The following is a 27,067-nucleotide window of genomic DNA, read 5'->3' as shown; positions in this document are numbered from 1 at the left end:
TCCTCCTCATTGTGCTCAGGCAACGTTGCTTTTTTTCATGCACTTGATTGAGGAGGAGGAGCAAAGAAAAAGCTAAAATTTTATTTTTTAATGAATTTAAATTCTTTTCCACTTGGTTTAATTCCTAGATTTCAGAGTAATTTGCCCACTTTTTATGTTGTCTGTATACATTATTTTAGCTACACTGTGGATTAAATCGGCTTTTCTGGGTTGGTCTGAGATTGTAAGCATGTTTACGTTGTAGTTTTTATGGGATGATGAATGTGGAGCTGCAGACAGCTGACTTAACACAGAAACTTTGGGTGTCACATTTTGCTTGTCTGGTTTATAAGTGGAGCCCAGGGTAGCTTTTTTCCTTTGATTCCATAGTACTCTATGCAGCTAACCAAAGATTCAAAACAGGTTATAAGTCCTGTCGTAAGTAATTTGATTTCAAATTTCTTATTATATTATAACTCTTAAAAAAAGGATTAATAGTTTTTTTTCCTCTGCCTTTTAATCAGATGATAATCAGGTAGAGCCTTTCTTTTATATTCTTTTCCCCTGATAAGAAGAATAAGTGAATGAATAGAAGGTTAAGTATTTTTTTCTTACCAATCATCATTATTTTCTGTGGGAGCTCAAACAAAATTGCTAGAAGAGCAGTAAATAAAGATTTCCTTAAATTCGCACCTTGGTGGGATCGGGGCACGAGTTCCTTAGGAGGAGGGCTGGTGTCTTTGTCCCTGGAACCTCACTCAGTAAATGGGGCTGAAGGAATAACAGTTTATACTGAGACAGGCGGAAGGCAGGGGACATCTGCAAAGCCTTTAGGTGGCCCCATCTCACCTGTCTGGTACCTTTGTACTTTTGAAGGGCAATTCATTGCATCCACGGGGAGGAAGTGCTTTAAAAACAGAGTATCCTCTGCTTTTCAATAGTTTTGTCTCCAATTATTTTATTATTCCAAATAATTGTAAAAATTCACTCCAAGTCATAGTGCAAAGTATGTTTGCCACCAAAATGTTCAGTTACTCCAGTGACTGGAAAGATTTAAACAACCCCCTACCCTGACCCCTGCCACTGTCCAGAGCGCCCTTTCATTCCTTTCTCTTCAGAAATTCTCATCAGTAAGTTAATTGCTGGTCAAGGGTATTTCTCCAGTTACAAAAACTCATGTCTTAATATTTAGCATCTAAGAGAAGGTTAATTTGGAAGTTAGTTATGGTTAGTAGGATACCAATGATTGTTTCCTGTTCATTATTTTTATAAAATAGCTCATTTGGTTCTTTAAGGATTACTCGTTTGGATGAATAAAGAAAAACATGTACTTGAATTATCCTACTTTCTAAATCATCCAGCACACATTTACATAGAATTGTTCAGTTTTTTTAAAAACGCATTTTGACTTATACAAGGATGCTCATAGCAGCATTATTAATAATACTCAAAAAGTGGAAACAACCCAAATATTCATTAATTGGTGAATGGATAAATGAAATGTGGTGCATCCATACCATAGAATATTGTTTAGCAATAAAAGAAAAATGAAGTACTGATATATGCCACACATGGATGAACCTTGAAAACGTTATATGTTAAGTGAAAGAAGCCAGTTACAAAAGGCCATACATTTATGGTTCCAGTTATATGAAATGTCCAGAGGGGTAAATCACTTTGTTTGAATCTCAGCTGTTGCCATCTTGAAAGCTTTGCATTTCGTTTTGTACTGGGTCCCCCAGATTATGTAGTTGATCCTACTAATATATTATTTTAGGTTTAGGTCTTTAATTACTCTGGAATCTATGTGTGTGTCACTTGTGTGAAGAAGAGACTTTATTATTTTTTATTTTGTGCTTTTTGCAAATTATTTCAGCACTGTTTGTTGAGTAGTTAGTCCTCTTCCCATGATTTGGAATGCCACTTTGATTATATTTTGAATTCCCTTGTATTCAATGGATTGTCTCTGGAGTCTGTGTTCTGTTCTGTGAATCTGGTCATCTATTCCTGCACCAGTATTGTGCTGTTTTAATTACTGTGTCTTCACAATGTTTTTTTGATATCTGGTAGTGCAAGAGTAGTGTTCTTTCTTTTTAAGATTGCCTCAACTTTCTTGTATGTTTATTCATTTGCTTTAATTTTCTGTATCAGCATGGCAAATTCCTTGCAAATTCTATTTAGTATTTTATTAAGGATTTCATTAAATTTATAAATAATTTGGGGTAAAAAATAAAGTCTTTATAATATTGAGCCTTCCCACCCAGGGACAAGCTATGTCTCTGCTTTAATTACTTTATGTCCTTCAGTAAAGTTTTATATATATTTTTTACAACAGTCTTGCATGTCAGGCATTTTCAAATTGTCATTTCGAATGGATTTATTTCTAAGTTTTTCTAATTGATCATTGCAAATGTACACAAAAGTTAATAATTTCTGGTTTTGATCTTGTATTTGACCTCCTTGCTGACATCCTTATAGATCTCATAGTTTGCCAGTGAATTCTCTTGGCTCTTCAGGTAGACAATTAAAAAATCTGCAATAATGACTCTTTTGTGTCTTGTTTACTAGTGTGTATATCTTATATTATTTTTTTTTCTTGAGATACTGCTTTGGCTGTACAGTCTTATTCTTCAATTGGGATGCTTCCAGCATTTCATCATCAAATAAAAAGTTTCCCATTGGTTTTTCATAGATTCCTTTTTTCAGGTAAAAGAAAATTTCTATTTCTGGTTTGTTAAGAGTCTTATCCATGAATGTGTTTTGCAATTTATCACATCTTTTCTCTGCAATAATTAACACAATCATAGGATTTTTCTCTTTTATTTTGTTAATACAGTAATTATCTTCATGGAATTTTCTCTTATCAAACACCATTGTATTTCTGGAATAAATTCTGCCTGTTCTTGATAAATTGATTAGCCACTATTTTATTTAGGCCTTTTGGCTCTTTGTTCGTAAGTGTGAATGATCTGTGGGATTTTTTTTGATTTGTTATTGTCTGGCTTGAGTATCAGGGTCATGCTAACCCATGCAATACTCAGGGCAGCCCCTCCCTCTCCCCCCAGTTAATGGTCCTGTCCAAAATGTCAGGAGTCCTGAATTCGAGAAAGCTTGTGCTCAACTCATAAAATAAGCTGAGTGGCTTTCTGTTTTTTCCTAAGTTCCTGAATAGTTTATATAACATAACATTTACCTATTCTTTGAAAATTTGGTATAATTCACCTAAAATGACCTGAGCCTGGTGCCTTTTAAAAGGCTAGGTCTTTGACTACCTTTTCAGTTTTTTCTAGGATGTGGTCTCAGTGGTTTTCTTCTTCTTGAGCTAATTATAATAATTATATTTTCCTGGAAAATTGGCTATTTTGTTTATTTCTAATTTATTCATATTAAATTGATTACATTTTTCTGAATTTTAAAAATAACAGTTCTATTCTTTGTCTTTTTAAAATTCATTTTGCCACAGATGTGTTTGTTTCATTTGTCCTTGAAAATTAGCAGGTTTTGGTTTTATTGATCAACTACAATTTTTGTTTATTTTCTTTGAATTTTGATTTCTCATTCATCTCTCTCTCCTTATACCTTTATTAACTGCTCTTTTCTATATGTTTTGTTTCTCTTTTTTCTAGTTTTTTTGAATTGAAAACTTAGGCCACTTAATTTTTTTTTTTTTTTATCGAAGTATAGTTGATTTATAATGTTGTGTTATTTTCTGGTGTACAGCAAAGTGATTCATATATATGTGATATATATATGTATATATATATCCTTTTTTTCAGATTCTTTTTTATTATCGTTTATTACACAATATTGAATATAGTTCCCTGTGCTATACAGTAATCCTTGTTGTTTATCTGTTTTATATATAGTAGTGTGTATCTGTTAATCCCAAACTCCTAATTTATCCCTCCCACCTTTCCCCTTCGGTAACCGTAAATTTGTTTTCTATGTCTGTGGGTATGCTTCTGTTTTGTATATAAGTTCATTTGTATTTTTTTTTTTTTAGATTCCACATATAAGTGGATATCATATGATATTTGTCTTTCTCTGTCTGGCTTACTTCACTTAGTATGATAATCTCTAGGTCCATCCATGTTGCTGCAAATGGCATTATTTCATACTTTTTTATGGCTTTTTTCATATTTTTTTTTATGGCTTATTTATGGCTTATTTATGGCTTATTTTTATGGCTTATTTATGGCTTATTTATGGCTTTTTTATGGCTTTTTTCATACTTTTTTTTATGGCTTATTTCATACTTTTTTATGGAATATACTTTTATATTCCATTGTGTGTGTGTGTGTAACTCACATCTTCTTTATCCATTCATCTGTTGATGGACATTTACGTTGTTTCCATGTCCTGGCTATTGTAAATAGTGCTGCTATAAACATAGGGGTGTATGTATCTTTTCAAATTAGAGTTTTCTCTGGATATATGCCCAGGAGTGGGATTGTAGGATCATGTGGTAACTCTATTTTCAGTTTTTTAAGGAACCTCACTACTGTTCTCCATAGTAGCTGTACCAATTTGCATTCCCACCAACAGTGTAGGAGGGTTCCTTTTTCTCCACACCCTCTCTAGCATTTATTGTTTGTAGACTTTTTGGTGATGGCCATTCTGACTGGTGTGGGGTGGTACCTCATTGTAGTTTTGATTTGCATTTCTTTAATAATTAGCGATGTTGAGCATCTTTTCATGTGCCTATTTTGGCCACTTATTTTTTATTGTTCTTATTTTCTAAACAGGCAGTTAAGGCTGTAAGTTTTCCTAAGTGTTATTTTTCCAGCAGCTTAATGGTTTTGTGGTTCATTTTTGAACAGCTACTGATTTCCGTTTTGATTTTTTTCTCTAACCTAAAAGTTTTTTGAAAATGTGTTTTAGAATTTCTACATGTATAGGATTCTTTTGGTTATATAAATCTGTCAGATTATTTGGCTTGGATGTTTTCTGGGTTGAGAATGTTTTTGAGTGCTCATTTGTGGCCTAATTCAAGATCACTTCTGTGAATATAATAAAGACTAATGCTTGTAGAAGTTTATTCAGATGCTCTTATCCCTAGTTTTCTGTCCTTGATTTGATGATTTCTGAGAAAAGTATGGTAAAAGTCTTTCCATGATTACTGCTTTGTCAGTCAAATATACTGGTATTCAAAGTCAGGAAAAATATTGCAAAAAATTAGAAAAAAACATTTATAAATATAAAGTTCAGCCCAGCCATGGTGCCTGTCTTATCCTAAGGAAGTAAAGAGTCACCTCCATAGATGGGGCTATATCTAACAGATGATAACAACCTAAGGACTTGATGTCGCAAAGATATGGTTCATTATTTTAAAACAAAGAACCTGTTCTAGCCACTCTTAGGAATCTCTGTAACCTCACAGAATACTCAGGGGTGTACTCAAATAAAATTTTCTGCATAATTTATAATAATGAAAAATCAAAAGTAAAAATCCAATAGTAACTGCTAAATAAATGAAGACATATTATGTGGGCTTTAAAAATCATGTTCTTGGGCTTCCCTGGTGGTGCAGTGGTGAAGAATCCGCCTGCCAACGCGGGGGACGTGGGTTTGGTCCCTGGTCTGGGAAGATACCTCATTGCCGCAGAGCAACTAAGCCCGTGTGCCACAACTACTGAGCCTGCGCTCTAGAGCCTGCGAGCCACAACTGCGGAGCGCATGAGCCACAACTACTGAAGCCCGCGCGCCTAGAGCCCATGCTCCACAACAAGAGAAGCCACCGCAATGAGAAGCCCGTGCACTGCCACGAAGAGTAGCCCCCGCTTGCTGCAACTAGAGAAAGCCTGCGTGCAGCAACAAAGAACCAACACAGCCAAAAATAAATATAAATAAAATAAACAAATTTAGAAAACAAAATCATGTTCTTCAAAAGACTATTTAAGATTATGAGATTATGGGGGAGATTATTACTGTTAATTTAATAAATCAGCATATAAAATAGTATATGCTATTATTACTTTTTGAGAAAAACAATATATGTGCATTAGATATATGTATAGAATAAAAACAGTATCTCTTGAGTGATGATACAATTTCATTTTATTCTTTATATTTGACTATTTTTACAATGATGATTTATCTAATAATAAAATGTATGCCTTTGGAAGCATCTCTCACCACATTATTTCTTTCGTCTAGAATGTATATAACCCAAAATCAGGTGAGTGCTAAAATTTAATATTGAAATATCTAATTATAAAGGCAGAAGTACATTAAATGATTGTGGCAGATTTAATCTAAAATATACTCGATGAAGTTTAAAATAGTTTCAAGGGGACAAAGTAGAAAGACGGATACATTTTGTGTTGGAGAGAACAAGGGGGGAATAGGTATTCTAATCTGCTGCTGATAGCAGTGGTAGGCAACTTGTGATGGGCAATTTAGCAATGCGTGTTAACATTCTGAACACTTATATTCTTTGATTCAGAAAGTTCTCTGCTATGAATTAATTCTGCAGCAATTTTTTTAAAAAGTACTGAAGGATTTCACTGAGTACTGTTTATAATAGTGAAAACATTGGAAGAAGAAAATCCTTATATCCATCAGTATGGAAGTGGCCAAATAATATTGTGTTATATCCAAACAAGGGAATTATTATACAAGCCTTAAAAAGAAAGGGGCGCTTTATGGATAATGACACGAAAAATGTCAAAGACACATTTTTAAGTGAATGAAACAAGTTGCAAATACTATGTATAGTATGATCCCATTTTTTGTAAAGAATGGGATGTGTGTGTACACATTTACACACACATATTTACATGCATTAAAATTTTTTTGAAGAAGTACATATGAAATAGTTAACCTACCTTTGAACATGTATTATAATTTTGGATTTTTACAATAAACATGAATTCCTTTAAGCAAATTTTGATAAAAATAAATTTTAAAAGGTAAAAAATGCTATCACTGTAATCAGATACTACTTTTTTAAAAATAAATTTGTATATTTATTTATTTTTGGCTGTGCTGGGTCTTCGTTGCTGCGAGCGGGCTTTCTCTAGTTGTGGAGAGCAGGGGCTACTCTTTGTTGTGGTGCGCGGGCTTCTCATTGCAGTGGCTTCTCTTGTTGCGGAGCACGGGCTCTAGGCATGCGGGCTTCAGTAGTTACAGCATGCGGGCTCAGTAGTTGTGGCTCACGGGCTCTAGAGCACAGGCTCAGTAGTTGTGGCACACGGGCTTAGTTGCTCCGTGGTATGCGGGATCTTCCCGGACCAGGGCCCGAACCCGGGTGCCCTGCATTAGCAGGCGGATTCTCAACCCCTGCGCCACCAGGGAAACCCTCAGATACTGCTTTTGCACTGATATTTCCTTTCTGTGTTTGGTGGTATGCCCAGCAGTATAATAAGCATGTGAAATAGAATGACTGCCCTGGAGGAGTTTGCCCACAGATTCTCTTTTTCACAGGTATACAGCGTTCATATAATTATTTTTAATGGGTAGTAATATGATAACTTAATTTGCTAGAAGTCCAATAATTACAATTTAGTAATTTCTTTTTTTAATTTTAAAAATTGAGGTATAATTGGCATATAACATGTTAGTTTCAGGTGTACAACATAATGATTCGGTATTCATATACATTGCAAAATGATCATCATAATAAGTCTAGTTCACATTTGCCACCATATATAACAATTTAGTAATTTCTTACTTCAGTGAACTAGTGCTAAGTTCATGGATGTTTATCTTCTGCGGGTCAGATAATTCCAAGGTGGATATTTAACTTATCTGAGAAAGGAATTGTATGGGTAAAATTATTATTAGCGCAGGCTTTAAAAAACTCCATAGGAGTTCCTGCTAAACATAATAAAACTTATAATGTTTGCACCATTGTGTTTTTCATAGTAGACTTAGAAATAAGTCTTAGAAGAATTTGTTATTTATGATGGGTCACAAGTATCATGTAAAGTTAAAAAGATCAGTGCAAATGTTTAAATTTTTAGCTGGTTTTTCATTTTCATTTAATGTACCTGATGAACTTTAAAATACCTTTTGGGGACTTCCCTGGTGGTCCAGTGGCTAAGACTCCATGCTCCCAATGCAGGGGGCCCAGGTTCCACCCCTGGTCAGGGAACTACATCCCACATGGCAAAACTAAGAGTTCCCATGCTGCAACGAAAGATCCTGCAGACGGCATGCCGGCGCAGCCAAATAAATAAATAAATATTTTTTAAAAAGTAGCTTTTAATTCATACAGTATTAAACTATAATTTTCACTCAGTGGCACTTGATGTTTCTTGAGAAGTTCTGTTAGTTGTCCATTCCTTAAGTGCCTAGCTACCATAAAACTTTAACTAAAAGCCAAGCTTCGAAAAGGAGGAGCAATAAACCATTAATTGTAGGTAATTGTGAAGCTAGATTTTAAAGCAGGTTTGTAGAAATGTCACATCAATATAGCTTACATACTCAGTGTTTGCATGCTTCCATGTTTTATTTCTGATATCTGAAAATGTGCTTTGTGTACAGTAAATGTGGGTGCCATGTTAGAAGTAAAACTATAATAAAGCAAATTAAGAGTGCAAGCAAAAGGAACAAAAAAATAATTTCATCTGCAGTGTATTCCCTGAAATTTAGTTGATAGGTAAGGCAATGTTTTCTTTAGGATCATTGGCAGATATTTGAAATCAGTGACACTTTGAATGATTGAGCTAAATTCCCGATATGACGATTATAAAGAAGAAACAATAAAGTTACTGGCCTAAAATAATGATGTCAGACTCTTGTGTGTGAAAAAGTAAAGTCAGTGTGGGTAATTTTGCAAGATTTCCACTTTTATTCACGTTTAAACTCATGCATCAGTTTTTGTCTTACCCTGTTGCACGCCTCTGAGCTCTAACTAAGCTGGTAATTTGTCTTCAGTAAGCGTTACGGTTGAGAATGCATGCCTGTGTCAGGAGCAGTGGTGAAGGTGGACCTTGGGAGCTGCCAGAGGAGGCCTCTGGTTCCCAGCAGCTTTGCCCCCTATGGATAGACCTTACCCCCTTAACTCCCTGCCCCTTTGATTGAGATGAGATATCTTTGTATTGTTTTCCACTACCAAAGCCAAACTTCTACCTGTATCCTCATCAGCACCTCACCATCTCTGGCTTTATATATAAATATCCTTCCAGCTTCCCATTCACATGCAGGGAAAGGCTACCCTGCTCTGGTGCTCCCCCTGCACCTGAACCTGAGGGCATCACCCTCACCCGCTGCAGCTCTTGCGGCCACACTTTCCCCACTCTCTCCAGGATCTTCCTTCCATCCCTCTGGATCCAGCCCCACACCTCGACACCTCTGTCATAATATTTGCGCCTTTTGATGCCTCTTCTCTTTTTGCTCCTTTTTACTACAAAACACACTGAACGGGAGGCTGGTGCCCACTGTCTCCTGGCCTCTCCCAGCTGATTTTCATTTCCACAGCCTACCAAGCAACTTCTTTCTTCTGCGCTGCCCTCGATCTTTATGTTGCAAAATCCAAAGGTCTCCTGTTCATTATTTCTCATTTTGGCCTTTCCACAACGTTGATGCTGCTGACTTTGCCCTTCGAGAAAATTTTTTACCTCTGGTCATTCTCACATTATCCATCATAACTCTTCTCCTGCCTTGATAGCCAGTTCTTCCCGGCTGGCTTTGCGGTTGCTCTCCCTTCTTTGTCTGGCTGTGGGCATTCATCACGGCTCTGCCCTCAGGTCTGCACTCTCCCCTGTGGATGTTCCCCCCTTGGAGAGCTCTCACAGCAGCAGGTATTGCTTCTACACTCAAGTCTTTCTTAGTACAGTCCCATCCCTGGTAGGCTGTCACTTGCCTGGCTACCAATACCATAGCCACCTGTGTTCAGAACTTTTCATGTAGATGTTCCACTATAATGTCCTTTCCAACTTGAGGACCTGTGATTCTTTGGGTGAAAAGAATCATCTTCTCCATAAAACTAGTTCGTTCATAAAAATTCTTTGTTTCAACAAAGCACTACCATTATTCTGCTCTCTGTAAATGACACCACCTTTACTAGCGATTTAGCTGAAAAATCTAGCAGTCTCTTAAATCAGCCCACCCCGTTATCCTTTATGGGGTCGTGCGCTGATTGATGGCGGTTCCCCAGCACAGAGCCAGTACCCTGGTCTGGCTCACCCTGCCCGGCCTCCCACAGTAATTCCTCTCCAGGGTCATCACCGTCTGATGGCACTTCCTAGACACCCCTGTAGTCAAGCTGCACGTCATCAAGCGGTCCCTTCTTCATGTGATGCTAGTTTTAGCTCCTGGCCCTGACTCTCAGGACCCTTGGGAGTTTGCCCCTCTCCCGGTCTCCCACTTGACGTTGGGTGGGCCACGTTCTCTCATTCAGGCCTCAGCCTCAACTGTCCTCCTGTTAGGACTGTCTGCGTCACGCCATCCCAGGTCCTGCCTAGCTGTCGGGGACTGCCGGCATTTCTGTGAATCTAGGTCCAAAATCAGTACCCCGCACTTGAATCAAATATCGTTCATTTTACATCTAGGTGGATAAATAAGCAATCCCCTGGGCATAAACATCACCTTCCCTTTTTCTGAAGCCTTTCCATTTTCTACCATTTCTGAAAACACATTTGAGTCATAGTTTCCCAACTGTACTATACGCTTCTTAAGGGTAGGAATAGACCTCATCCCCTGCTCTGTCCTCTCTGGTGACCGCTTTTATACAGAGGGAAATTTCAGTAACTACTTACTTATTGATTAATTGTTGGGCGTCACAGTTCGAATACTTAAGATTTCAAACAATCCAATCATCTATATTCAATGAAATACCAAAAGTTTCTGTTAGTAACATAGGACAGGGCCTAACATTCTTGGAATTTAAAAAAATGTTTTCTAGATGAAATACTTGCTATCAGAGTGTCTGCCCGCTTGTTTCAGTGGAGAGCCTGCCCCTTTTCTTAGGGTCACCTTCTAACATTTACAACAGAAAACCATCTCGGGCTAGAAGGTGCTGGAGTCGGAGAAGGCTGATGCCAGAAGGGGCCTTAGAGAGCGTCTTGGCAGGACTTTCTCTTCTCACAATCGAAGCCAACAGAAACTTAGGGACAGCTGATACCACTAGCAAATGTCGAGGCTGGGACTAGAGGCTGGTGTTCTTAGATCCAGAGACCTTTCCACTGCACATTTCCGTATGTTCCAATCACTCCTTTATTCACTCAGCACATCCTTAGTGAGGGCCTACTGTGTGTCAGTCCCTGCTAAGCTATGAAATGTGACTAAGAATAAGACGCAGTCCCTGCCCTCAGAGAGCACAGTCTACCGGAGGAGACAGATGACTCAATGTCAAGTGGAAATGCAGTGGGATGCGAGGTGGAGGAAACATTTTTTGGTCTATGTTGTTTTAATATGGTCAAGATTTGAGGAAGTTTAATGCTGAGGGAAAGTGCCAATGGCAGGGGAAAGTCTGAAGGTTTGGTTGCAGGGTAACCGGTGCAGTGGTGTCCCTTTGAAGGTGTGTGAAGGGAACGGGGTCCAGAGCACAGGTGGGGGCAAAGCCTCAGAGCAGAGAGGATGGCACTTCCAACCAGACTGGAGTCAGAGAAGGAGAATGGAAGCTGAGGATGCATGCCCATCAGGTGCCCCTCCTCTCTGGTGAAGCAGGAGCCAAGACCTTTGGCTGAGAGGAGGGGAGAGCAGTAGGGAGGAGAATGAAGAGTAGGTGAAGCCCCTTGAGGGAGTGCAAGTCCTGACCTGCTCAGGCATGTCGGGGGCAGTCATCTAAAGCCCAGGAAGGGAAGAGGTGGGGAAGGGCAAAGGCCTGAGGCAGCCCTCACGGCTGCCCAGCAGAGGCCCACCACTAGGTGGGTAAGGGGTTTGCTGGGCAGGAGTCGAGCCCTCTGATGCTGCAGTGTCCAGGTGCCCAGGATCCGCTCCTGCTGGGAGGAACCTCAGATGATGGGCGTGGTGAGCGGTGGTTCTGTAGGGATGATCCGACATCTGCATGGGTCCTGGGCGGTTCCGGGATGATGCTGGAGACAGACAAGCGTGGTGCCCACAAAGGAGACATTTTCCTTTTGTGGCAGTTGATGTAGAAGGCGTAGAAAGTCAGCTGAAGGAATGGAAGGGAAAGGATGTTAGAGGAGAGATTATAGGACTTCCCTGCTGGCGCAGTGGTTGAGAATCCGCCTGCCAATGCGAGGGACACGGGTTCAAGCCCTGGTCCAGGAAGATCCCACATGCTGCGCAGCAACTAAGCCCGCCCCGCTCGCCGCAACTAGAGAAAGCCCGCATGCAGCAGCGAAGACCCAACACAGCCAAAAAGAAAGAAAGAAAGAAAGAAAGAAAGAGAACACAGAAAAAAGATTTATGTTGAACGGTATGGTCAGTTAATTTAGACTTGAAGTGCAGCGCTAGGCCAGCAGAGACATCCCCGTGAGGAGGGCTGGTCAGGGCGCGGCATCTCCATCCTTGAGTGAGGGCGGACCCCAGCCACTCACGTGCTTGGGACCCAGTGATAGGTCCTCTGGGTGCTCATCGCAATCACAAGCAGCCCCGCCTAGGATCTTTCTTCCCCGGACCTTTCATGTTTGACTCTTGTGCTATTACAGTTCTTCAGTATGAATAATTCAGAGTCAATTGACTTTAATAACCTAACTATAAGTAATTAGTGAAGAGAATTTTCATAACCCTCACCCTGCCCTGTGGCGTTGCCCACTGCTGATCAAACTCGATATTGCGAAGTTTTATGCAAAGAAATGCAACGGTGAAGAGAGCAAAAGCGATTAAAACTGCTTGGAAAAATAAAGCCAAGAACAACTGACATGGAAAGGAATTACTGGGGACCTTTCTAAGCTGAAGAAATAGTGAATAAGAGATTTGAAAAGCAATGCCTCGACGTATTAAAATCTCCCTCTTCTTGATTCCTAAAGATAATTGGATCTAGCAGTAAAAACTAAAGAATATATGTGTGTACGATCACACACATACACATTTGTATGTACACACATATTTAAGTATTTGAAGCAATATATCTTATCAAACTTTGAAAAAAAGGAACAGGCCATCCTAATCATGAAGATGAAAAAAACAGCTTATCTCGAGAGAAGAGTAAATTGTGTATTATTAGTTCATGAATAGATAATAAAATCAGATAATAAAATGGCAGGTTCAAAGCCTGTGCCAGCAACCTCTGCGTACCTGAGTACAGCCTGTCTGACTCTATGTTAAAGTTATGTCTTTTACTAATCATTTACTTGACCTTTTGACTGTGAATTCTTTCGAAGTAGAGAGCAGTCTTATTGAACTGTGTCTCCAGCAGGTACTCAAAAAAGTAATCAAATGAACCTGGGTGCTGGGGCTCCAAAGCCCACATAATATACAGGGCAGGGGACATGTTACTCATTTTTATATTCTTAATGCCTAGCACTGTGTGGAAACATTGTAGTTAGTCAATGAAAGTGTTTGACAGAAAGAACAAAAAAGTTACAACATTTAAGTTTACCCATATGTAGTGAATGAATTTTGTAACTACACAAATTGCCAGAAATCTATGTATCTCTTAAGTATTTTTAAATTACGTTTAAGATAGTGAAAAGAAAAAATGAATTTAAAGAGCATTCTTTCTACAAATACCGAGAACCCTGCAATGTGATCAAGAAGAGTCACGTGGGAGTGAGAAGAGGCCCCACCCAGCTGCTGTTCCCGCTGCTGTCACTGTTCTCTGTGACCTGGGCCCGAATGAGTTTCATATACTCATCACTCAGTACATTTTTACTCAGGGTCTGCTACGTTTCTGCCCCTGTGCTGGACACTCGGGCACAATGTATAGCACTTACTTTACTCTCAAGGAGCTTAGAGTCTAGTGGGAGAGACAGACATTCATCACGTAATGAGACAATGAATATAAAATTGTGATGATGACAGGTGTTGGACAGGCGAGGCCCATGGGACTGAGAGAACATATAATAAGAGAATGGGACTTAATTCTGGAGATCCAGGAAGTGACCACTGTTTTGAAATCTGAAGACTGACTAGGAGTTAAACTAAGCAGAGAGGGGAGGAGAGGGGAAGATCTTTCTAGGCCGATGGAACAGCAAAGACAGAGCCCAGCAGATGATGGAGGTTGGGGGTATCAGAGAGGGTGGTGGGGAGGGTGAGACTGGACACCTGCAGAGCCTTGTGGGCCTCTTTAAGGAGCCTTATCTCTACCCAGAGAGGGAAGGGGAGTGTCAAAAGAGTTTTGAGTAGGCGCTGTCAAGGCCACATCCCACAGCTGCAGTGGACAGTGGGCTAGAAGGCAGGACTTGGTGACAGTGGCAGGCTGGGAGGCCGTTATGTCCAGAGGCACAGTAATGGTGTGGAGAGGAAGGAAGCGGATGGGTTGGAGCTGGATTTAGGAGGCGACATGCACAGGAAGAGCTTCTGGCCTGAGGAGGTGAAACCCTTGCTGAGGAGGGAGCATTGCTGGAGGATCAGCTGGGTCCAGTCTGCCACATGCTGAGCTTGAGGTGCCTTTGAGACCACCAAGAAGAAATACCTGGGAAGCAGCTGGACACGCATGTCAGGTGCTCTTGAGAGCTCCAGACTGTCGTCACCCGAAGGCCGTGGTCCCCCGTCCCCCCCCGCCCGCCGCCAACCCTGAGTTCCCACAGGACTTTGTGCCTCTTGCGGCTGCCATTAAGAGTTCCTGTTTGGGGTCAGCGTTATCTTTCTGAGCCTTATATTGTTTACTAAGTGAAATCTAAGTCCAAAAGTCCTTGCCCCATAGCGCTAAGATTTAATTTACCTTTGCAAATGCAGTTGTGTCTCACTTTGCATAATAGATGCTTATTGAATAATGTTCACAGTTGTCCTCACGAGACTCTGAGTGCGTGGAGAGGGAAAGGGCTGAGGTCTGCAGTGGGGCACTTGGCGTTGCTCCGGAGGCCCCTGCTTCTGTCCGGGTCCAGTTCCGGTGCTGGCCCTTCTCTGATTACAGTTTCTCACGTGGGGAGATCAGCTCACGCGGAGGAAAGGGCGCTTGCTTCAGGAGGTCTGGCTTGTCTGGGGGATGGCGGCGGGGGTGGGGGGCAGTGCATCATGGAGAATCTCAACCTGGGCTCTGAGAGCGCTCCCTTCCTCCAGAAGGTCTCAAGGGACAAAACAGGCTCTGCTCACGAGCCTCAGATTACACTGAGTATACACACAGACCTTTCACGGGGCCTGTCGGAGGTGGGCTCGCCAGGGGGTCCTGGTGGCTTTCCCTTAGTCATGAGGGGAGATGGAGGCTGGGATTCAGTCCCCCACTCACTCCATCAAGGCATTGCGCTCAGTGAAGACGCGCTCAGATTTCAGCCCCTTGCGCTCTCAGGTAGTGCATTCGGCTGCTTTTGCAGTATCCAGTGTGGAGCATGACAGCCGCTTACTGGGAGCTTTCATTGTAATAGTTTTGGACCCCTGTGAAGATCAGACTCCCAGCTCACAGAGTCCAGAGGATGTGGCTCTCTGGACCGTTCACACTGGCAGAAAAGTCCTAGAGGCCTGGGTAGGGTGGGGTTTGTCAGAGGGGCTTCTTGGCCGTGTGTTGCTCAGACACAGGCACGTTCTGGAGTCCGTGGAGCTTCTCCCAGGTGCCAGGGGTACGGGTGGCTGGAGGACGTGCCCGTAACCGAGCGGCTGGAGACTGACTGGTTGGTCACACGTCCGGGGTGACTGATGGGGAAAAGGAAGCCGTTGAACTGAGGTGCTCTGAGCGGATGGGGCAAGTTCTTCCAGGCACTGTGCCCTGGCCTGGGGGCAGCTGGCCTCTTCCAAACCCCACTCGCCAGCGGGAAAGCCACTGCCAGCCCCTCGGAGGGCCCGGGTCCCATCCCCCCGGGGCTGGTGTGGCTGATCGCGGCTGATGGGATGGCTCGGGTGGGCTGGAGCAGCTGTACCTGACGGTGCCCTGAGGCCCATCTTAGGACGAGCTGGCTGGAGAGCGCAGGTGGAACCTTGCCACCCAGGAGGCTGCCTCTGAGAAGCAAGTGGAGAAGGAACAACCTGGACCTCTCAGACAGCTTGGAGGACCAGGGGGTGGTTGTGAAAGAGGCCACAGTCAGATCACAGTTGCGTTAGTCAGGGTTCCCCAGAGAAACAGGACCAATAGGGTGTGTGTGTGTGTGTGTGTGTGTGTGAGAGAGAGAGAGAGAGAGAGAGAGAGAGAGAGAGAGAATGAGAGATGGATTTTAAGGAACTGGCTTGAGCGATTGTCGGGCTGGCCTGTCTGAAATCCGTAGAGCCAGCCAGCAGCAGGCTGGAGATTCAGGAAGAGTTGATGTTGCAGTCTTGAGTCTGAGGTCAGATTTTCCGTGCTGCCATCTGGATGCAGAATTCCTTGTTCTCAGGAAACCTGTCTTTGCTCTTAAGACCTCAGCTGACCGGATGAGGCCCATCCACAGAGTGAGGGCTAATCAGCTCTACTTAAAGTCAACTGACTGTAGATACTAATCACATCTACACCAGTGTTTGACAAAACTTGTCCTACCCAACTTAACACATAAATTAACCGTCACCACAATGCTCAGGGAATGTTGTCATCTCTCACAGGAAGGAAGGTCGTTAGGTAACCGTTTCCCCTTTGACAGAGAGTGGGAAGGTGGAGGAGAGGAAAGTGCTGTCCTTATTTGTGGGGTTTATTTATTTCAGTCTTGAGCTCCTTTTTTTTTTAAAATTTTTATTAATTAATTAATTAATGTTTTAATTTTTGGCTGTGTTGGGTCTTGGTATCTGTGCGAGGGCTTTCTTTAGTTGCGGCGAGCGGGGGCCACTCTTCATCGCGGTGCGCGGGCCTCTCACTGTCGCGGCCTCTCTTGTTGCGGAGCACAGGCTCCAGACGCGCAGGCTCAGTAGTTGTGGCTCACGGGCTTAGTTGCTCCACGGCATGTGGGATCTTCCCAGACCAGGGCTCGAACCCGTGTCCCTTGCATTGGCAGGCAGATTCTCAACCACTGCGCCACCAGGGAAGCCCTTTAGCTCCTTCTTGAACTCTGAGTCTTCCCTTGGCCCCCACTGCGGTGGCATTTGGGGGGCTGCCTTATCATAGATCACTTCCTTCTAAAATGGTTACTCTCACTGGTACCAGGCAGAGTCTCGGCCTCTTGGTTCTGGATGGGCCCATCTATAATAGAGGGAAGCACCTTAAGGGTAGAATCCTTGTTTGGGCATCATGGTAGCCCTGTGGTGTCTGGCGTCTTGGCGCTCAGCCTCATACAGGATGGACATCATTTATTCAGAAAGGTTTCACATCCTCCAAGCTCAAGGCACTGTACTAGGTATTAGAATAGCCATCGAATATGTATTTATTGAGTGAATTATTTCACGTCACTTTATCTTATGATTCGTATTTCCTTTTTTCCCTGATTAGAGGGGAAAGACTTCAAACTAGCGTATCATAGAACAAAGTCCTGTTCTCCTGGGCTGGCGCTCGTGTTTCCTGAGATCACCTTTCTACCTAAGCTCTCACTGTTTCTCCCCCAGCCTTCACTCCGGCCACGCAAACTAGGTGCCCTTCACAGGCATCCCGAGAGCCTTTCCACTCTTACGGTGTTCCTTTCACCTGAAATGTCCTTTCTTGCCAGTTCCTTCCAGTTTTACCCATTCGGATCCATTATCCAATAGACGTGAGCTCAGGACCGTCCCTGTATTCAGATCATCACGGCCCCTTCGTAGACCTCTCTTCCCATACTTACCACCTAGGTATTTCTTCCAGCCTCTGTGTTGAAAGCTGTGTCTCATTCCGTATTGTACATTGTATCCCTGCCCAGTACCTGGCGCTCTGCAGGCCTGAATGAAGCAGAAGTCACTGCGGCCCCCAGCAGCCCTTGCCTTATGTTTGACACATGTGTTAGGAATCTATTCAGCCAGTGCATGATTATTTTGAGCTGATTATCCAGTTCCTGGACGATCTCAGACATTGCTTTTCTTCTTGTATTTGGAATGTAGTCAGAGGACAGAAGAAGGAATGAAGATCCTACATTTTTTATTGCTGGTAAGAGGGTAGTTAACCAAAAACAACCACACTCATTTGAAGGTTTAAAATGAATGGCTGCAAGACAGCTTAAAAATGATTTCTGACTTCTTTATCAGGGGGCCTCATTTCCATCAACGCGCACAAATTAGTTAATGATACGTTGCCCTGGCAGCCAGTGACAGCAAGCTGAAGCTTCATTTTTCTTATGACTCATGCTTAGTTGCCACTTGGGAACTCTCAGTCCAGTAAGATGAGAGGCGAGAGAAGGGAGAGGGTCTAATGGGCCGTAGAGAAAGGGGGTGGGCAGAGGCCTGCCTTCCTTTCTTTGCAGTTCAGTGCTTTAGGTCCAGCCTAGATATCACCGCCAAAGGGAGGAAAATGTTCGCACTGTGGGGAAGCGCTGGCAGCGCCACGCGGTTCTCAGGGATGTGATGATGTAAGGACAGCCTTACAAGCTCATTAGTTTTCTCACCATAGAGGCATTGGTGCGCTCAGATGCCAGACAACATTGTGTCAGTGCAACAAGCCCAGAATCCTAGCAACATTTTTAAATGTTGGAAACTTATTGAAAATGACTCTTTTCACATTAGGAGGTTTTGCTGGCAGAGAAGAAAGCAGATTGTGCCCTTTGCCAAAGCATAGGAAAACTCGTGTATAATTTTCTTTTGGTCAGCCCTGGCTGTTCTTTTAGAACTTTTAGCTGATGCAAGGATGCTTGCCCAAAGAGAATAACTGTCAAGAAAATGTAATTCTAAGGAATGATGAAGTCTTGTTTTTGGAATGTTTACTTTTTCACAACATCAGCAATTTGTTTTTGTTGTTGCCTTGTTTACTTTTGGCTGGTATGCCTCTGGACCATTATAAGCCCAAATAGGAATTTATGAATTTGACTAATATTTCAGAATCACCTGATTATGTGATTTATATACTATAGGGCACACAAGCCACATTCATTTTGTGATTAAAAGCCTCAGTTAAGTCTAAGGCATGAACTCTTGTTTCTCTTAGTTTGTATGCGTATATTCCCCTCCTCCCAGGGGGTTTCGCACACATGAACTCTATTTGACATTTGGTTTGAACTACAACTTTGAAAAAGTAAACTTTATCAAACCCATCTGAACTACAGTTGTCATGATTTGTATTTGCTGGAAATGCATTTATTTAAATAATATAATATTGATAATATACAGATCAAGTAGCAAAGACGAAAATAGCATGCTTCCCCCACCCCCAGTTTACTTTCCATTCTAATTTAAGCAAATTTTGTATCAGTTAGTTTTTTAAAAAATAATATACTTTAAAATTTTATATTGAGTGTTTGGAAAAAGAAAGCCAACAATAATCTTATGATTAAAATTGTGACTCCATCCTCATTTTCACTGTCTATGAGAAATGAGTAGCTTCAATATTAGTAGGGCGTTATCTGGAATTTAAAAGAGTAAGGAAGTTTTCTTCGAGTTTTGTTATTTGGTTCAAACGTAGGTACATCTTCTGAAAGATTTATATTTTGTTTGCAGCATGGCCAAAGATCATACTTGAAGGTTGATTTAGTTGTTAACTTTTACGTCTTAGAGGTTCTCTTTCCTGAGTAGAAAAGTAATTGCCATCTACTTTATTTCCCAGTGCTTTTTATACAAGAAATATGTGATGAATCGCATCTTGAATTTAGTTTCTGAAAGTTATTCTTAGCAAGGACTTTTGCTTGCTAAATTTTGTTGGACAGTAAATATGTGTAACCCTGTGAATTGCCATTTGTGACTTTTCTGTCACAGAAATTTAGTATCTCACTATAGCAGTTTATTCACTTCAGGTGTGTGGTGACATCGTATCTTAAAGCTTCTTTTAGATGTTCTATTTTCTTCACCCCAAATTATCCTCTTTTGTATTGTGCTATAAACTTATGCCACTTCAGATTTGTAGGTAGGCAGGGTACTCATTTCTAAAAATATGTTTTCTGGTTAACAGTTTCAAGGAGGAACATCTGAGGCAGAGAATGCATTTGCTTCACGTTCATTAGAAAGTTCCAGCACCTGGAAGGTGCTCTGTGAATCCCTGTGGATTCGGGGGGCTGTACCACATGCTAGATCTCTCCCCAGACTGTAAAATTAAGACCCGTTCTCCGTCGGTGCCTTTCTGTCTTCATCCAGCCTCTGACCTCTTTTTCATTTTACCAGTTGATTTAGGCTTTTGCAAGTTTTTAGGAAACATTATTGTCCCCCCGAGAATCCTGTGAGCGCTTCCGAGACACGGTGTTCACAGGGCTCGCTGTTCTAGTTTCCTTTTCCTGCTTTGGGGTAGATGTGTCTTTGGTGGACGGGGTGATGTTTGTTACCATAAAGGCAGCAGTTGGGACCTACCGTATTTATCAAAACCCAGGAATGTGGCCCAAAGTCGGGACAGAAATGCACACTTCTGGGCAGAGGGTTTTCAGGCATCTTGAAGTGAAGAGCAGGTGTTGGAAGCAGGGCCTGGGGGCGGGGTGGCCGGGCCTGCCTGGTGTAATTTAGCGTCTGGTGTCTGGCGGTTGTGTCTTGTCTTTCCCTGTTACCTGTGAGCCCCTTGGCGCAGGGAGAAGTGACTTCCTTTATCCACAGGGTTGATGCTCCCGCTGCGTTGACAAACTCTCTCCTCTTTCCTTTCCTCCAAGGAGAGAAGCTACTCTACAGCTGCATATTCTCTTACCAGAAAATCAAAAAAAAAAAAAAAAAAAGAAAGAAAGAAAAGAAGAAAGCCATAGTGGAGGTTTCTAAAAATGAAATCCATTCTTCCTTATTCAATGACAAAAATAAACTTAATCTGTGAATATATGTTTAGTTTGATATAACTCTATCTTCACCCGTTTCCACATTTCTGTATTCTGTGTAGATACTAATCTGATAACCTATCATTAGTGGGCCTTTGGGTTGTTTTTCCGTAGCAGTGGCATTTTTTTATGTCATTAAATGTTTTGTATTAATTTAAAGATGATATAAAGCATATATCAAAGAACGTTTTGAAAAACAATCCCTCTAGATCTCGTCCCTCCCACACAGCTATTTTCACTGTTGCATGTTGCCTTCCAGGTGTACACGTATCTATGTTACAACATAGATGTTGTTAAAGGATGCTTTCTGTTTTGTTCAGGGTTTGACCTGTCATGATCCAGTCTCTAACCTACCTACTGTCATTAGGATTTACAAAGGCCCGACCACATTAAAAAGAACGTCTATGATTTGCAGCCGTGGTTCAAAGCAGAGCTAAGTGACTCCCGTGAGAATAAAATGGTCCATATGGGATAAGAGCTTCAGCATCTGTAGACTATGCTCTAACCAAGTGAGGTGACCAGAATTGTCCACTACTGGCCGCTCATTTTATAATGCTAGTAAGGACTAAACTGCAATGATTTTAATAAGGACAGAGAAATTTTCACTGTAAAGACTTTTTCTACTTTATCCGGAAAAGTATTCTAACACATTTATAAGATACATTTGAGCAAATTCTTATTCCTTAATTATCATGAAATATGTCTAAGGCTTCCGTTGCATTTTGGAGTCACATATTCAAATTCAATGATTTTGTACTTCACTGTAGGTCAGCAGCAAACTCCATTTTTTTCTGTATGCTGTGAAGACGCTTAGTCAAAATGTGAAAGCTATTTATTTTCAGCGATTTAGGTAAATTGTTATTTACAACCAAGACAGGACATGGGATAATTCTGTGGTTTCTGCCAAAAGCCATTTTATTATTTCTCTTCATACCTAAATGTGTGGAGGGTTATTTCTTTTCTGATATGTAAAGCTTAAATAATAAAGCCCTATTGACAGGTGTTGAGACTTGTTTTTAAAAGAAATGAGGAATTGTATAAACAGCTGATTTTTTTTTTAAGATTACAGTTTTTTTAAAGAAGAAGTAAAGGTCTAATAATTCTAAGAATAAAAATAACTTACCACTAGCTGTTTTCACTGGCTCTTCCTTTCTATTTCACCTATTGATTTTGCTTAGTAGACATGTAATTGGTTGTAAAGTACTGAAATTTTGGGAAAATAAGGTTTTATTAAATAATAAATCATTTCCCTGGTTATTTGATTGTAAGCCTTTCTTTGTGGACAGGAGTGTTAGAGATTGCTGTTTCTATGTGAATCTTTTCAGGGTTTACCTCTTTGGATAATCTACTTGGCTTCTGATCTCCATAAATTAGAACATAACGACAATTCATAATTGACGTGGAAAGTCAGAAAGAAGAGGATGTCACCAATAAGGGGAAAAAAAAGGGTTATGATTTAAGAATCAGACCCATCCTTAGCAATTTCAGGGATAAATGCGTTACTTAAAAGAAGCTAAGGTGGATTGCTTTCGTGAAGTGGAAGTGCAAGTGGGTTCATTCCTAATTTTTGGACGTAGGATTGTCTCTTTTGCAAAGATAACTTTCCATGGAATTTCTTTAGTTACTTCTCTTCAGTAGAGGATGCAGTAGCTGTGGCTGTGTGTATTTTGGTTATTTTAAGGCTCAGGAGTCCTAGGAAGCCTTCCCTGGACCAGTAGGCTGGGAATGGTGGCTCCACCCCGAGTGCCCGCAGCTCCCTGGGTGTGCTTCTATATTACCGTCTAATCACGGACTTTTGAATTGTTATTCCTGCCATCTCCACTTGACTGTAAGGTTTTTTAGTACTTCCACTGTACCTGGCTCATGATGCTTTAATTATTGTTTGTTGAACTGAACTAAACTAAGTGCCAAAATGAAAAGCATAAAAATATACTTGATGAGTATACTATTTCGTTATTACACACATTGAAACATGGAAGGGTGACCATGAGGGAGACTTTTGGCTTATTGCTCTACTCCAGTGTCACTTTTCGTTTATTTCCTTAGGGAACCGAGTGATATAGTGGTGTCTGCGCTAAATTTGCGTACTCCGTGTGCTGTTGTCCCACACAGGGAATGTGTGAAAAGGATTTAGGGTTGTGGCGTCTATACGACCTGTGCGTGGGCAATGCCAAGAGTGAAAACAGCTACTCTGCGGTGCCCCGGAAGGCACTTTATATGAACTCGCTCTCAGTGCGGAGGCACATGCGGGTAGCATCCAGATGGCAGTGAGGCACAGGAGAGTGTTAGCCTGTTTGGAGCGGCAATTTCTGAGGGCTTTGCAGAAGAAACAGAGTTGGTCATCAACACTGAGGGATACTACTCACTATTCCTGGTCACCCCTTAGAGATACCAGGAGGAAGAGAACAAAAACTGAGATGATCTGTGGAATTATGACATCCTGAGCGGTCCATGAGTCTGAGCAACCCTGGAGATGTTGATCGGAGCAGTCAGTGGAGCCAAGACACTGGGAATTCCAACCCGCGGGAGAGGGGCCTTGTCCGACCACAGACACAGGCAGAGGAGCTCGAAGGAGGACCCAGCCGGACATCTGCCAAGCTGAGGAGTTGAATGACCCCGCAAGTCAAGAGAGAAGTTACGGGAAATGATGTTGAGCTACCTATACCTTTGTCACTGCAGACAGCTTTCCTAGCCTCCCTGAACATTGGGTTTCTTTGTAGAAGGTAGAAGGCAATGACATCTGCATCTTGGAGCGGTGTGGGGTTTTAAAGAGGTGTCCGCGTGATTCACCAGCACTGGGCCTGGCATGCTTGACTGTCCACTGTGTTAGTTCCTTCCTCACCTTGCAGTTCTTCTAGAGTGAATCACCCACAGATGGAAGGGCTCTGCCCCTCTGGTGCTTTAGCTCCTGTTTTGGGCATGGTAGAACTGTCTTCAAAGCTCTAATAGGGAAGACCAAATAATAACCTAACCATCGACCAAAAAAGGGTCACGTGTTAGAGAAACTTGGGCTGGGGGCCCAAGCTGGTGATAGGCTTTCAGGTTACAACAGCCCTTATTACATATAACTCCCAGTTATTTTTCACAGCAATACATGTTTAAGATTTCCAGTTTCTCTATCTCTTTGCTTCAAAACTGGAGTGTCCATTTAGTGTAGAAAGCCATGTGTTTTTAAGGGGAATTGGAGGAAGGAGGCTGACATTTGTGGGGCTTCTGAGTGCCAGATTCTTTCCCTTTCCCTCCGGTATTTCAGTTGACTCACGGCAACCTTGTAGAATAAATTGTTATCCTTGTGTAAGGGATGAGAAAATCAAGGCAGAGAGAGGACGAATCTAGTAGCCTAAGGTCATGAGCAGCTAGGAGGCAGGGTCAGAATTTGAACCCAGGTCTGCAGGTGTTAATGCCGGTGCTCTTTATCTGAAATGCAGAAAGGCCGCCTGGAGGGAGAGGTTTCAACGACAGGACAGCAGCCCCTCGGCACCGTGAGCGTCTGGGAGGCCGGGCTGCAGGCTCCATGTGACCCAGGGCCCAGCCACGCTGGCACAGGGCAGACTCTGCAAAGATTTACTGAGTGAATGAAAGTCACAAGTTAAGGTACAAAACTAATTATTTTAGCAAGTGACAGGTTGTCAGCCATATGAATTTTGTCATCAGCATTGTCGAATTACTGAAAGATATGTGACACGTATTAACATAGGCTCCACTCTGTTTAAAGGTCTGTGTTATAATTGGACAGTATCTGAAAAACTGACACAAAATAAAACTCAAAAGATGTCAACAGTTTTTCAGATGACTAAAGAGACACACGCTGCCTCTGGAGAAAAGTAAACTGATAAACCTAAAAATAATCTTCTAAAAAGTAATGATATAAATTTCGATTCTTGTGTTCTCCACTTCTTCTCCCCGAAGTTTAAATGTTCAAAAGTTGCCATTTTGGAGATTTTTAAAAGCACTATGTATTTGCATGTAAAAGACAGCACAAACAGCTTTCAATCAGATAGAAAATTAAAAGTAAATGTAATAATTTAAGAACTAAATATACTATGCCAGTTCTTGGCCAAATAAATGAAGCTATTAGCTGTATGTTTTGTAAGAATCTTGTAAAGAGCTAGCTGAATGCTGGTATTTTAATTCGTGACCATAGACCCATGGATTCATCAAGCCTGGGATGTGATGGAAATTCTGCTAGGTTGAATAAATCAACTTTTGTTTAACTGAGGATTTTTCACTAAAGGTAAAAAGTCAATTACTATGGCCATGGAGCTATTACAGTTGGTTGAATCACGTCAGTTCCCCCTACCCCGATAGACAGGAGCTGTAATAGCGCTAGTTGACTGTTCCTTCGAAGTTCATTTCACAGTCTTAATGAAGATACACCAAGTAGTTTGCAATTTCATAAACTTCTGTTGAGGCTGCTCGTTTCCTTTTCTTGAGGGTAAGGGAATGCCTCTGGAGCTTTGTGAGAAAGCCGGGGCTGACAAGTGGCTGCGGTCTTGGTCGTCTTTCAGGGGACGACAGCGTTGGTGTCAAAAGGAACTGGATGTTTATGATTTCTGTACCACAGGTTGGAAGGAGCTACCATCTTTCCTTGGGCTGATCTGTATTGTATATTAGTTCTATAAATAGTGCAATTTTGTGGCTTCAGAAGCTACAGATTATTTTTAATAATAACTTGACTGAGCAAGTTAATTTGTATCAACTAGGTGAAAGGCAAATATAATTTGCATTTATTAAGCCTCTAAACCGCCAAGTAAAATATGCTTTTAGTAAGCCTGAGGGGGAAAAAATCATCATTTTCCACAGATTACTTGGTTGAAATCTTAGTTTTTAATTCCTTTTCAAGTTATGTCTGTGTCTTAGCATACATCACACCTTCTTACATAATATCAAGCCTATGAGGTCATTTAAATAGTATTGGATGATTCATTGCGGTCATGTATTATGGAGATCTCATTAGGACCGTTTTTGATTTCTCTCTCCCCAGCCCCCTTTTTTTCTTTTTTGGAGGACAGTTAACCTTGCTTTTCTCTTTGTGTATAGTGTGGCTTTGGGGGTGATATGAGGGTGAGTGAACATTGTGGGATTTTTTAGCAATGATGTTCATTTGTAATTTTTTAAAGTATAAGACCCACAAAATGTTATTCCAAGAAGCTTATATTGGCCTTGCTAGCTTGCTTTTGTGAGTGACAGCCCGTCTTTCCAGCCATTCATTCCTGAGTTCAGTGAGGAAAGTTGCTGAGGGCTTGCTTTGGGCAAAGCCCCGCACTAGAAATGTCCTGGAAGCCTGGGGCGTGGGGCGTTGGAGTTAAAATATGACTAGGCCCTCTCATCAAGGAGCTTGTCACCTAGACCTGCTCTGTCCTATCTGTTAGCCTGGGAGCCTGGTGGTTAGTGGGTGCTGCTGTGTGGTCGGTCAGAATTGAGCTGTGCTCTAAGTGTGTCCCGTGCTCCCTTTCAGAGGCTCAGTAAAGGCAAACGATTTTAATTTTTATATCGATTACATGTGGAAATGATAGTATCTGGGGTTAAAGAAAATGAATTATGAAAGTTTATTTCATCTGTTTCTGCATTTTTAAGGTGGCTACTAGAAAAATTTTAATTACAAATATGACTCTCGTACTTTTTGGCCGCTCCTAAGCGAGACAGTGTCTCTGCCTCTTTCCAGTGATGTCACCAAGGGAAAGTGTCCATCTACCCAAAGATCACTCAGTGTTTTCCCCATGAATACTCATGTTTGTAACCACAACAAACAATAGCAGGATAGGAAATCAGAGCATATATTTCTCAGTAGCTCTTTAATTAGCCCATGATTATGTAAATATGTGGTGAGATAGCACAGTTTTTTCTTTCACAAGTATGATTAAAAAAAAATGGTAGTAAACACGAAACCAAGGTTCCCATCTGCTTCGAATTGAAATAAAAGAATGAAAGGGGGGGAGGGGCCGGAGAGCCATCCTCCTGTGATGCTGGCAGCCCGTAGGGAGCGAGGTCCAGGCGGCCACTTGTCTGGGGAGGACTCCGGCAGAAGAGAAAGCTCTGACCAAAGCCTCCTAAAATGCTCACTGTAGGAGGGAACAGCGGTGATGCTGATACCAATAGTAGTGATAAGATCACCACATGAAGTCCACTGACTTAGGGCATGGAGGGCTTCCGCAGGCACGCCTGCCCTCTCCGTTTTAACACTGAGCAGCAGTCCTAGGTGGCGGGCACTCTTTCTAAAGCCCCGGGCCAGGGTCACCTACACGGGAAGTTGCGGTGAAGTCAGCCGCAGGCGAGGCAGCCATGCCATGTGCAGATACCACGGGGACCTTTGGCCAACCCCCTTCCCTTTTGCTGTAGGAGAG

General features: G+C 41.8%; 1 protein-coding gene across 2 annotated transcripts in view; it reads left to right on the top strand.

Moving 5' to 3' along the window:
• Positions 1–27,067, top strand: part of PLCL2 (phospholipase C like 2) — a 191,457-nt gene that overhangs the window by 64,697 nt on the left and 99,693 nt on the right. The window contains exon 1 of one of the 2 annotated variants that reach the window (XM_068545865.1): positions 24,180–24,317. The exons of the other annotated variant lie outside the window; for it this stretch is intronic. The gene's annotated coding sequence lies outside the window, so the exon portion shown is untranslated. Of the gene's footprint in view, positions 1–24,179; positions 24,318–27,067 lie in introns of those variants that run through there. 2 annotated transcript variants of the gene reach the window in all.

The sequence above is a fragment of the Eschrichtius robustus genome, chromosome 6 (assembly GCF_028021215.1).
Source record: "Eschrichtius robustus isolate mEscRob2 chromosome 6, mEscRob2.pri, whole genome shotgun sequence".
NCBI classification, from domain to species: Eukaryota; Metazoa; Chordata; class Mammalia; order Artiodactyla; family Eschrichtiidae; genus Eschrichtius; species Eschrichtius robustus.
The sequence above is the reverse complement of the archived record's forward strand: the minus strand, read 5'-3'. Positions and strand labels throughout refer to the sequence as shown.